Source organism: Chlorocebus sabaeus, chromosome 5 (assembly GCF_047675955.1).
Source record: "Chlorocebus sabaeus isolate Y175 chromosome 5, mChlSab1.0.hap1, whole genome shotgun sequence".
Classification (NCBI taxonomy): domain Eukaryota; kingdom Metazoa; phylum Chordata; class Mammalia; order Primates; family Cercopithecidae; genus Chlorocebus; species Chlorocebus sabaeus.
In genome coordinates this window covers 2,619,587-2,631,338 of record NC_132908.1, presented here as the reverse complement: position 1 = coordinate 2,631,338, position 11,752 = coordinate 2,619,587, and positions in this window count along the sequence as shown.

Sequence of the window (11,752 nt, the reverse complement as noted above, 5' to 3'; positions counted from 1 at the left end):
AGGCATGAGGGTCTTTGAGAGAGACTGCAGGGCTGGTGCGGGGTCACGGGAGGGGAGAGTGGAGAAGTGCCAGCCAGGGAGCCACCGGCAGTGTTGGGGGAGGATGTCCAGGGAGCTGACGACAAGGGTTGGTGAGAAGTCTGAGGTGCTGTCTAGGGTGGCTGGGAGGTAGATGGCAGGCTGAGAGGCAGCATCAGAGTCTGGAGTTTCAAGTCTAGGGAGCAGTTATGTGGAATCAGGGTGGGGCTGGGGTTCCTCCTGCCTCGGGCCAGTCAAGTGCTGCTGAGGGCTGGAGTCAGCTTCGGCTGCTGGTGCCCTCGTGAGTTGACAGGACCACAGGAGTCCCATGCTGCCACTCTCCTGCTCCGCCAGGTTACAAGGGGCCACCTTCCTGGAGTGAAGTGAGCCACTCTGAGAGAATGAATGATTCTGGTTATGGCAGTTCTGGATGTCTGAGCTTGACAGCTTCAGGAAAAACTGTGGGAGGTGGGGCCATGGCACAAACGTGGTGGGTAGGTGGAAGGGTTCTGAGCACTCACGCAGCGTCTCGGCCGCCTCCAGGCTTTTTCGGTTTTGTTCTTTTAACTTTTTTCAACCAGCAGATACTGAGTTCTCTTTTTATTATTATTCAGTTATTCTTTAAAATAGAGATGGGTTCTTGCTGTGTTGCCCAGTCTCGTCTTGAACTCCTGGGCTCAGGTGATCCTCCCATCTCGGCTTCCTAAAGTGCTGGGATTACAGGCGTGAGACATGGCTGCCGGCCGGATACTGAGTTCTTAGCATGGCCAGAGACTGCTTTAGGTCAGAGCGTCCCAACTGGAGTGATTCTGCTCCCCTGGGAACACTTGGCCCTGTCTGGACAGTTTTAGTTGTCACAGCTGGGGCAGGGGTAGGGCTGGCACCCAGCGGGGGAGGGGAGGATGAGCTGCTCAGCATCCTGCGATGCAGAGGACAGTCCCTCCCCCAGGTGGGGGCGCGACGTACCCGGCTTTCAAAGTGCGTGTGGTCACCACCTAAGAGCTAGCGTTTCCTTGTTTGTAGATTTTACATGAGGACCCATGGCATGGCCCAGCAGGACCTGCTCAAGCCCCATCCTAACAGGCTTCCTGAGGACACATCAGCCCAGCTGGGCACCTGGAATTACGGGCAGAGGGGCCGTGGCGAGGGGGCTGATGTGTGGACTAAACACCTGCACACGTCACCCCAGGCAACCTCGAGTGACTTCCAGTGACTTGCCAGGTACGGAGTGCTGGTTACATGCAGCTCAGCGCACGTCTGTGCCGAGGCCCTGGCATGTTAGGGTTTGGAGCTGGTATTTTCCCTCCAAGCCTGGAGGCGAACTCTTCCTGCTGGGAACCTGCTCACGGCCACGCCACTGGGTAGGGTGCTGTGTGGGGCTCAGGCCTGCAGCCTTGTGCATATGTCTCAGTCACCTGGCACCTCAGTTTACCCCATTCAAAGGGAAGATGGCTGGCTGAGAGGGTCACTTCCAGCTCTTCCCAAAGACTGCCATCCGTAATGTGCCGCATTTAGGGACTGCACACCTCCCTTAAGAGCCTTAAGAGCAGATTCCACAGGTCCAGCCTCAGGGCTTCCTCATGGGTGGTCTCCAGAGGAACCTGCACATGGGACATGGCAGCTCAGGACAACACCCCGCCACCTACATAGCACAGGGCCACGCAGGACAGAGACGAGAGCCTCAGTCACAGGCTTCCCAGCCCTGCACGGGTCCCGCACAGCCCCCTTCTCCAGCACCGAGGGCGAGTGGCCGCGTCGGAGGCGGGTTAGAGGTGGGCCAGCGAGCCCAGGCGGTTTGTGTCTAGCGCCTGTTTCTGAGCCCATCCCACTAGGGGTAGACTGAGATAAAGTGAAGCCTGGACTCAAACGGCTCCACGGCAGAACACAAGGGGCTGCCCAAGCGACTAGAGAAAGCGCATATGAAAGACATTGCCTGCCAAAGAGACAGGAGTGGGCAGCGTGGGTCACAGTCTCAGAGCGGGGGCAGGGCTGGGCCACAGCTCCCGTCACCCCGCGCCCTGCGTGAACTCGGAGGAGGCAGGCAGATGCCGAGGCCCAGAGACCCAGAGCAAAAACGGAGTGAGACGCTGCCCAGTACAGACCGATGCACAGACACGGACGCCGGGGATCAGGGCCACGCCTGCACGCAGGTGCCCAGAAACCCTCAGTCTTCATGGCAAGGCCTCGGGCTGTTCTGAGCCAAGCCAGCACTAGAGCACACAGGCAGGCCAGTCTGGGCCCACGCGTGTGGGTGCCGTCCCTGCACCACCACCACTCAGAATGGAACACGGCAGCTGGCAGCAGCAGGCACAGTCCAGGTGATGGCACAGAGATACCACCCTTGGGCTGTCCCTGAGGGAGAGCAGGCCAGGGAACCAGGGCACTGAGGCACACCGTGGGCATCACCGGGCATGTGCCTCACACACCTGCTCAGACCACCTCAGTCACAGCAGGGAGGAGCCCCTCGCCCCCTTGTGTCACCAGCTGGAGCTTGCACAGAGGGAGCCCTCCAAGGAGCTGCAGCCGGGGAGGACCCCACAGCCACAGGGTCCCCAGACCTCCCTGTCCGGCAGCTGCGCTGCTGCCCGTGGCCTCAGCACCAGAACGTAGGCCCCAGCTTCAGAGTACAGGGCCTGCTCCTCCCTGGGGGCCCAGGCTGCAGGCATCTGCGTCTTAAGTGGAGCCCGTGGCACCTTTGTCAGGCCCTTGTCCCCAAAGCTAAGGCACCTATGCTCAAAAGTCGGCTTACCTTCCTCCGCGAGGTCTTTGTTAATCACCAGTTTGCCATGTCTCAGGTAGTTCAGCACGGGCCCAAAATAGGTGGGGTCTCTGTCGATTAAATAGGCACCTGTTTCGTCCTAAAGAGAGCAGAGCACGGTGAGTCCTCCATGAGAAGCCGACAGTTCCTGCAGGTCCACCAAGGCCTGGTCACATCAGGAGGCTTCAGAGGCACCAGGTGACCCAGGCCTCTCCCCAACAGACCTGAGCCTGCGGCATCTCGGGAAACCCCTGACGGTGTGGCCACGTCCTGCCGCCTACAGCCTAACCCTGACCAGCCACCATCCCAGGTCTAAGTGAGTTGAAGTGTCTCCGTATGGAGACAGCTTGGCTGTATGTACTCCAAGGTGAGGCCACTGTGCCCTGGACATCTGTCCTCACAACTGCAAGACCTCTAGGAAAACACACACGAAAACCTCAACCAGACCCTTTCCCTGGGATGCCCTCGTGGGCAGGGCAGGGGCCTAGGGCTCAGCCTCTGAAGGACACCCCTGATGGCCACCAGCCTGGGCCTGCCCTCTTTGTGCCCAGGTCCTCCCCGGCCGACATCCAGGACTGGGGGTCAGGGGCTCTCTGCCAGGGGTGGAGAGAGCACCTTGCAGCAGGGGCAGCTGCCAACAGGCCCCGAACCAGCAGCGAGGGAGGCTCACAGTGACCTGCACTCAACAGCATCCGGGGCTTTCTCTGAGGTATTCACTCACCACACAGAGCCCTCGCCCCGGCTCAGTGCTCACGGAGGCCAAGATGTTTACAAACAGACCCCTGGGAAGGAGTCCTCACGCACCTGGGTGGGGGGCCCCTGAAGGGCACTGCCCCTGCTGCTACCATGGTCACCTCAATGTGGGCAGACGCCCTTTGAGGCCCGGGGTGCCCCACATATCACACCTGGCAGCCCCTTCCACCAAGCACAAGAGGCCCAGTGGCCCAGCTGTGTGAGTACAAGACGGGCGCCCAAGCGCCCCATGCAGCCCCTGTGGGGGAGACAGAAGAGGCAGTTTGTGTCACCTTATCCAGACCCAGGCCTGCTTGTCGGTTATACATCTGACGGGGGGACTGCGAAGCCAGCATGGCCCATCTTCAACACGGACTCAGACCTTAGGTGTGGCTCTGCTGGGGCAGCACCTGCCTCCCCCCAGTTCTGCTCCCACCTGCGAGCCACTCCCACAAGGGCTGGTGCTTGCGGGCGCCCTGGAGGGTGGGGAGCTGAGACCTCCATTCAGAAACACTGAGCAGCCTCCCGGGCAAGGCCCAGGGCCAAGCACCGGCGAGAAGCAACCCCACACCCCAGTCAGGGCAGGAACAGCCCCCTCCCCCAGTGGGGCTCCAGTGGGGCCTTGGGCAGGTGCTGGTCACGGGAATGCCAAGTTCGGCGATACGGGGAGGCCAAAGGTGTCTCCACCACAAAGCACAGGGCCACGCTAGGACCCTATTTTCATCCATGGACAAATTCTGCCATTTGGGTGCTAAGACCTAGTGGTTTCAAGAGATTTTCCCCAAAGTCCACTTCTGCAAACCTGTAAAAACCTGCTCTTAGATCAGAGGAACAAAACTGAGTTTCGCAGCTGAGATAAAATCAACTAGGGCTCTGGGCATGGGGGTGCTGGACCCGGAGCCTCAGTGGCCCCCCTACTCCTCCTTAAGTTGACCTCAACTCCACACAGACCTGACCCCATCCTCCTCCTCCACCCTCCCCAAGAACACTCCAGCCAGAGCTGCCCACCCCACAGGCCCTGCCTCCTGGGCTTGCCCCTGCCTTTCTCCAACCCTCCAGACTCCACAGCTCTTAAGCCAGGGCCAGGGCCACAGGCCAGCTCCCGGGAAGAGGACACTGGGTGGTCCTGCCCAACTGGTAAAAAATGGCCCCCATTTCCCACAAAGGGGTCAAAGTCTGGCAAGGTGGCCAGTGCTGCCACCCGAGTCTAGGGTTCCTCCCCGCTCCACCCCCATACAGAGAGAATGGTGGCCGCGTGACATCCGCACACCACTCAGCTCGGGAATCATTCATGTCTCAGTGCTCCCTCGACAGACCACTGGTGGGAGGTCGGGAAAGATCAGATAGTGTGCGGAGGCTCGCCTCTGCCCAGGACAACCCCAGAAAGCCCCCCTCTCAGCCATGCAGGCCTCCAGGCCTGGCCTCAGTGCAGGCTTAAGGCCCGGCCACCCCAGGCCTCAGTTTCTTTATGAGCAAAATGTGGAGGAGACCAGCTCATGTAGCTCAGGGCCGCCATGAGCGCCAGGGCACCCAGCCTGTGGCAGGACCTGGGCACTGAGCCGTGACCTCTAGGCCAGGACAACCCACCACGCACTTCTCGGCCCCTGGGCCAGTGCAAGAGGAGAAGGAAGCCTGCTGGGCGCCCCCAGACACAGAAGGCCGCCCCAGCCCTGCAACTGGAAGGACGAAGGCTGGAAGGAGGGTGGGGCGGGGACGGCCATCAGTTAAAACTGCACAGCAGGACAGAGGAACAGGCCTGAGGACTCAGCAGGGCACTCTGGGCAACCTGGCAATGGCCTTGGTGCTGCTCTCACCACCGCACTCTTTTGAGGCTTTCAGTGGGAGATGTCCACATCTATAGGAAGTGCTGGGGTCTTAAACCAAGACTCCCAAATCCCACCAGGGTTCGGGTCTCCCTGAGGCCTGACTCGCATCCATACACATGCGGGGTCTACTTGTGGCACCAGCCCAGGTCCAGACAGTGCCCAGCTCAGGCACAAGAACCTGGGCAGCTCACTGCTGGTGTCGGGGATGCGGCTCAGTAGCTTCCACCCTGATGCAGAAACAAAAATACGGAACATGGGAAATATAAAAACAAAATATTCAGGATATACTCCTAGGCTCACAGAGACAAAGGCAGCAAGGTCACCTCAAAGATATTTAGAACAGCCCCTGGGCCATCAGCGGCACCTGCCCAAAGAAGGAACGATGCCCTGGCTTCTAAGATGGGTGAGGAGAGGCAGCCAGGAAGCCAGCGAGATGCTGCAGGCTGGGCGTGGGGGTGCTCTTCTTCCTGGCTTTCCCGTGCGTCCCATGGCTTACGCAACCAGCAAGGGCTGCGTGCGATTCTCAGGAAGATTCGTGGTGGGTTTTTTTGGTAAAAGAACCCTAATTGGCTGGGCGTGGTGGCTCACATCTGTAATCCCAGTCCTTTGGGAGGCCAAGGTGGGTGGATCATGAGGTCAGAAGTTTGAGACCAGCCTGGCCAACATGGTGAAACCGTCTCTACTAAAAACACAAAAATGAGCTGTGTGTGGTGGCATGTTCCTATAATCCCAGCTACTCAGGAGGCTGAGGGAGGAGACTCGTTTGAACCTGGGTAGCAGAGGTTGCTGTGAGCCAAGATTGTGCCATTGTACTCCAGCTTGGGCAACAAGAACAAAACTCTATCTCAAAACAAAAACCATAATATTAAGACTGTTTTCTTACCAGGTCGTCTTCCCCGCCCCTCGCTGAACTGGCATCTGACCCACTTGTGGCTGGGCCCAAGCTGGCTGGGTTGACCCACTCATCTCCAGGGGTCGCAGCCTTCAGCCAGAGCCACGGGCCATAGGCAGGGCAGGGCGGTTTCCAAACTAAAGAGGAGAAAGGGGATCCTGGCCATAGCGAGAGCAGGAGCCAAGGTTGGCTCCTGGAGAGGAGCACACTGGAGGCAGTGCCGAGCCGGGGGCACATAGTCTCGGGAGATGGAGGAAGATCCCGCAGACAGAGCTGAGTGCTTGCCCACTCCCGAAGTCCACAGGACGACCACAGACGAATGTCTGTTCAGGAGAGAAGCGCTCAGAGAAGGCTGGTAACGAGCCTGGCCACTCTGCTCATCTCACCAGACTCTGGCTGCAGCTCTCCACCATCCATGCTATCGCCCAGCAAGCAACACACCAGGGGCAACGTGGGGGTACACCAGCCCCCAAGGGACAGGTCCCTAATACAACCAGCAGCCTTGAAAATGGCAGTGAAGGACTGGGTACGGTGGCTCATGCCTCTAATCTCAGCACTTTGGGAGGCCAAGGAAGGCAGATCATTTAAGGTCAGGAGTTCAAGACCAGCCTGACCAACATGGCAAAACCCTGTCTCTACTAAAAATACAAAAATTAGCTGGGCATGGTGGAGGGTGCCTATAATCCCAGCTACTAAGGACGCAGGAGAATCGCTTGAACCCGAGAGCTGCCCTGCAGTGAGCCGAGATTGTGCATTGTACTTCAGCCTGGGCGATACAGCGAGGCTCCGTATCAAAAAAGAAAACCACAGTGAGGAACGAGGGTGGAGACTGGCAAACTCTCACGCTAGATGCTGAACGGAACATAACTCTGCTGCCGCCTGCAGCTCCCGGAGCTCTGAACGGAGGCTCGGTCAGCCCTGTGGCTCTCAGTCACTCCCAGTGCTCAGAGACACGTGCCACCAGAGGGGACGAAATCAAGAGGGGGAGGTGCCCTGACCCAACTCTGCCAAATTGCCCCACAGAAATCTAGACGCGAAGGCATAGAATTTTCTGTGTACCACCATCCTCAATCAACCTAATTAGAAATACTTAGTTTTTACTCTGAAATTATCCAATCTTGCACACAAAACTTTCACCTCTACTCTCTCTTCTGTTTTGTTTTATGCAGATGTGTGGTGTCTTTGGCCCACGAGAGGCCTTTGATGTCACCAATTACTAATGGGGAAACTGAGGTCAGAGAGCAAGGAGGCTTGTCCAAGGCACCCAGATTCGGAGAGCGGGGGGGGCCCCGGCGCCCTGGTCGCCAGGCCTGCTGCCTCCCCACTACCCCTCCCTTCCATTGCTTCTGGGCCTCACCCAGCACAGAAACTGGAATTTGGGAGGTCCGTGCCCCACGCATGACGCCTCGGGCTGAGTGTGGCCAGAGGTCAACATGAACAGAAATTGGTGCAGCTGCAAGAGGGGAAAGCGTTCTTGGCATACCCTTTCTAAAAGCAAAGTACACTCCTAATTCCAGCACTTTGTGAGGCCGAAGTGGGCAGATCACCTGCGGTCAGGAGCTCAAGACCAGCATGGCCAACATGAAGAAACCCTGACTGTACAGAAAATACAAAAATCAGCCAGACATGGTGGCTGGTGGCTTGTACCTATAATCCCAGCTACTTGGGAGGCTGAGGCAGGAGAACAGCTTGAACCTGGGAGGCAGAGGTTGCCGTGAGCCGAAATCACCCCAGCCTGGGGAACACAGCGAGACTCCATCTCAAATAAATACATAAACAAATATTTAAAAATAAAAACCAAGTATAAGCATGAAATGAAGATTGCCAGGCACAGCCTCTCCTGACTGCACTGGCCTGGCACCAGGTACGGGGCAGGGGCACCACATTAGTCATCTTCAGGAGAGGATGTCACCCTTACTTTACAGAGGAAGAAACTACAGCTCACAGGGACACGAAATCACCCCAAGTCACAAGGCAGGCCCGGGGTGGGCAGAGTCCAACCCAGGCTCCCCAACTCCAAGGAAGATGCTCCGTCACACCAACCCCAGGCCAGAATGTTCTAGGTGCTCTGCAGTCCAGGGAGAGCTGCCCAGTTGACGCCCAGGGAGAACAAGCACATCCTGGGAGAGAGATGGCTTGCTGGCCCCTCCGCTACGAGGACCCCTCCCATGGTGCCACCCAGGCAGGTTCTTCCCCAGGCTTTAAAGACCATGCCTGGGGACTGCTGACCTGGGGTGTGGAGGGGGGATCTGCTAAAAGAACCAAAGTGCCTATGAGAGTCTGAAAAGGAGTCCCTGGGATGCCTGGTGGCTAACAACAGGGCTGAGGAGAGACCAGGCAGCAGGTGCCCCATCACAGCCACTGCTCTCTTCTCTGACTGGGGACCAGCCCTGGCGAGGCTTTAGACCTCACTCTATCTTGACCTTTCAGAGCAGAAACGGCCACACACAATCCGTAAGCCAACGGGCATCTCTGCATTCCTGTAAAACTTTACTTGCAAAAACAGGCGGGTGGGCCAGTTTTCTGACTCCCGCTACACCAAGACTCGTCACTGCTGCCCTGCTGGACGACAGCCACTGAAGGCTGCACCTGCAGGGCCAGAAAGAGGAACTGCCCAGGCAGCGACAGCATTTCCTCCCAGCTACCCGCAGAGGTCTGCAGGCGAGAAGGCCGAAGACCGCGGGCCCGTGTCAGGTGCCCCGAAACAAGCTCTTCTCAGAAAGGCTCAAAAGTGTTTTCTTTCATTCTTCCTAGCTAGGACTGAACCCATCAGAAATGTTCCATTTCATCACCAGAGGCAAAGTCCTTTTCTCAGGAATTTATGGCACTGACTCGTGGCCTAAGGTGTAAAGGGCTTCAGATGAGGCACCTGATAAAGAGGTGAGCACACATTTGCTGAGGACCAGCACCTGTTGCAGTGGGGAAGGAGCCGGGAGCCCCCAGCACCGCTGGGACCATCGCTGACGTCCAGAATAGAAGATGACTTGTGGTCAGAGCAAAGAACATGCTCAGAGCCACATCCTCAACTGAAGTGTGAAACCAAGTCCATCACCGTCGCACACACCCACTCACGGCCTCACACTGAGGCCGCCGCAGCTCTCACCAGTGCTGGCTACACAGAACATCATCTGCCATCCCCACTCGACGTGATCCCCACTTCTCTTGCCAAGCGGCTTCAAAGACGGTACTCCAGCCCACACCCCATCACTGAACCCTGTCTCAACAATTCCTTTCATAACTTTCCACCCCCGAGGTCTTGCCAACACCAAGTACACTGTTAGAGGCACCCTGACTGCCCCATCCCTCAAAGACCCATCTGATGGCACCACATCTGCAACCCTCAAGCCGGGACATGGGCCCTGTTCAAAGGGCAAACGTTCACGTGCAGTTTTCTCCAGGGCCGCCTCAGCTGCAGGAACCGAAGTCTCCCCAAATCCTCCTCTTTCTGAGTGGTTTCCAACCATAAAGCAGTAGTGTTTCCTGTTTCCTTTTAACTCCTGAAGTATCTCCACACTAAGGCAGGGGCTGGTTTAGCTGGAAACAACAAACTCGACTTTGTTTCCAACAATGCCTACGGGCCAGGGATCGTGCAGTACAAGAGACCTAACCCAAATGAATCGAGTCTTTGGGAAGCCACATTCCACCTGGCCTGACCTTAAAGACACCATGGAAGAGAAACGTGACAGAGCAGCAGATGAGCAGATGCTGAAATGCACAACACAGCCACAGTCCTGCTGGGGGGAGTCCCAGGAGGAAGTGAGAATTCACACTGGGCTGTCTAGAAAGAGAACTTGTGGCAGCCGAGGGCCCTTGGGACAGCAGAGTAAGGGCTTGGGAGCATGGAGTATGGTGGGTGGTGGGTCCCAAGCTGGGCTCTGAGGACTTGGTTGGGGGCAGTCACAGCCCAGAAGCTTAGATGTGGGGCCAGAGGGCAAGCAGGTCCGCCTCTTGATGTGCTTGGCTTTCACCACCCTCCCTAACAACCCGTCTGTCAAGAGCTCCCCTCCCTACCAGATAGGCTGCTTTAGCAGGGTGCTCTCCCAACCTCTCAGGCACCCAAAGCTTCTATGGTTTCTTGGGAATCCTCCCCCTTAAATCTCGCCATCCAACTCCTCTCCACACCCCCACATTCTGCAAGCCCAGGTGCTCACTCCACACTAGTCCAATAATCCAGGCAGGGACTCTTCCACCAGATTCATGCTTAAGTCCAACTCTAGGAATATTCTTTCATGAATCTCAACTCTGAGGTCAGAGCTTGGAGATCTTTACAGGTGAAGCAACATCCTGTTTGTCTTCCATCGTGTAATTAATGGCCTCCCACTCCTGACACCCCTTCCCCTCCTCCTCAGATTCCTCACTCAGGATTTAATTAGGAAGAATCTCCTGGGACATTCTTTCATCAGAGCCACAGGAGACAAAAACTAAGATGAAGCATTTTATACATTTCCTCATTTGACGAAAAACACTTTAGTATTGGGACTAATATGAATTAGCACTACACTTCCGGCAAATTATCTGTCACTAAAACTAACCTTCTTCACTACAATTATTGTTTATTTATTATTATTTTTTGAGACAGTCTCACTCTGTCGCCCATACTGGAGTGCAGTGGCACAACCTCAGCTCAATGCAACCTCCACCTCTCAGTTCAAGCGACAGTCCTGCCTCAGATTCCCGAGTAGCTGGGACTACAGGCACGCGCCACCACTCCCAGCTAATTTTTTTGTATTTTTAGTAGAGGCAGGGTTTCGCCATGTTGGCCAGGCTGGTCTGAAACTCCTGATCTCTGGTGATCCACCCGCCTCGGCCTCCCAAAGTGCTGGGATTACAGGTGTGAGCCACTATGCCCGGCCCCTACTCCAATTATTTTATGAGACAGAGACTGTACTGCTACTTTACCTTCATGTTCTGAGTTTCAGTTTTACGATTTGGAAATCAAAGCTGGTTAAATGGAGGATGATGAAAAGAGCAAGCATAACATAGATATATTATCCCTCCCCCAAAGAAGTGATTCCTACAGTAAAGCTTTTTTTTTTTTTTTGAGACAGAGTCTTGCTCTATCGTCCAAGCTGGAGTGCAGTGGTGTGATTTTGACTCACTGTAACATATCCCTCCCGGGTTGAAGCGATTCTTCTGCCTCAGCCTCCAGAGTAGCTGGGACTACAGGCACACGCCACCATGCCCGGCTCATTTTTTGTATTTTGTCTAGAGACCGGGCGTCACCATATTGGCCAGGCTGGTTTCCAACGAGATCCACCTGCCTCGGCCTCCCAAACTGTTGAGATTACAGGTGTGAGCCACTGAGCCCAGCCCATAATTTTTAACAAAGTCTTAAGGAACAGTAAAAGAAAGGGATGAACCACCTTAACTGTGCTAAAGTTAATCAGCTCTGAATCAAGTGCTCCAGTGCTGAATAGACAGACATTGCCTCAAAGAACCCAAAAGACAAGGGCAATTTAAAATCTAATTTCACATACAAAACAGGAATGCTTGAGTAGAAAGGCAAGGGAGTGACCACTAAGCCCT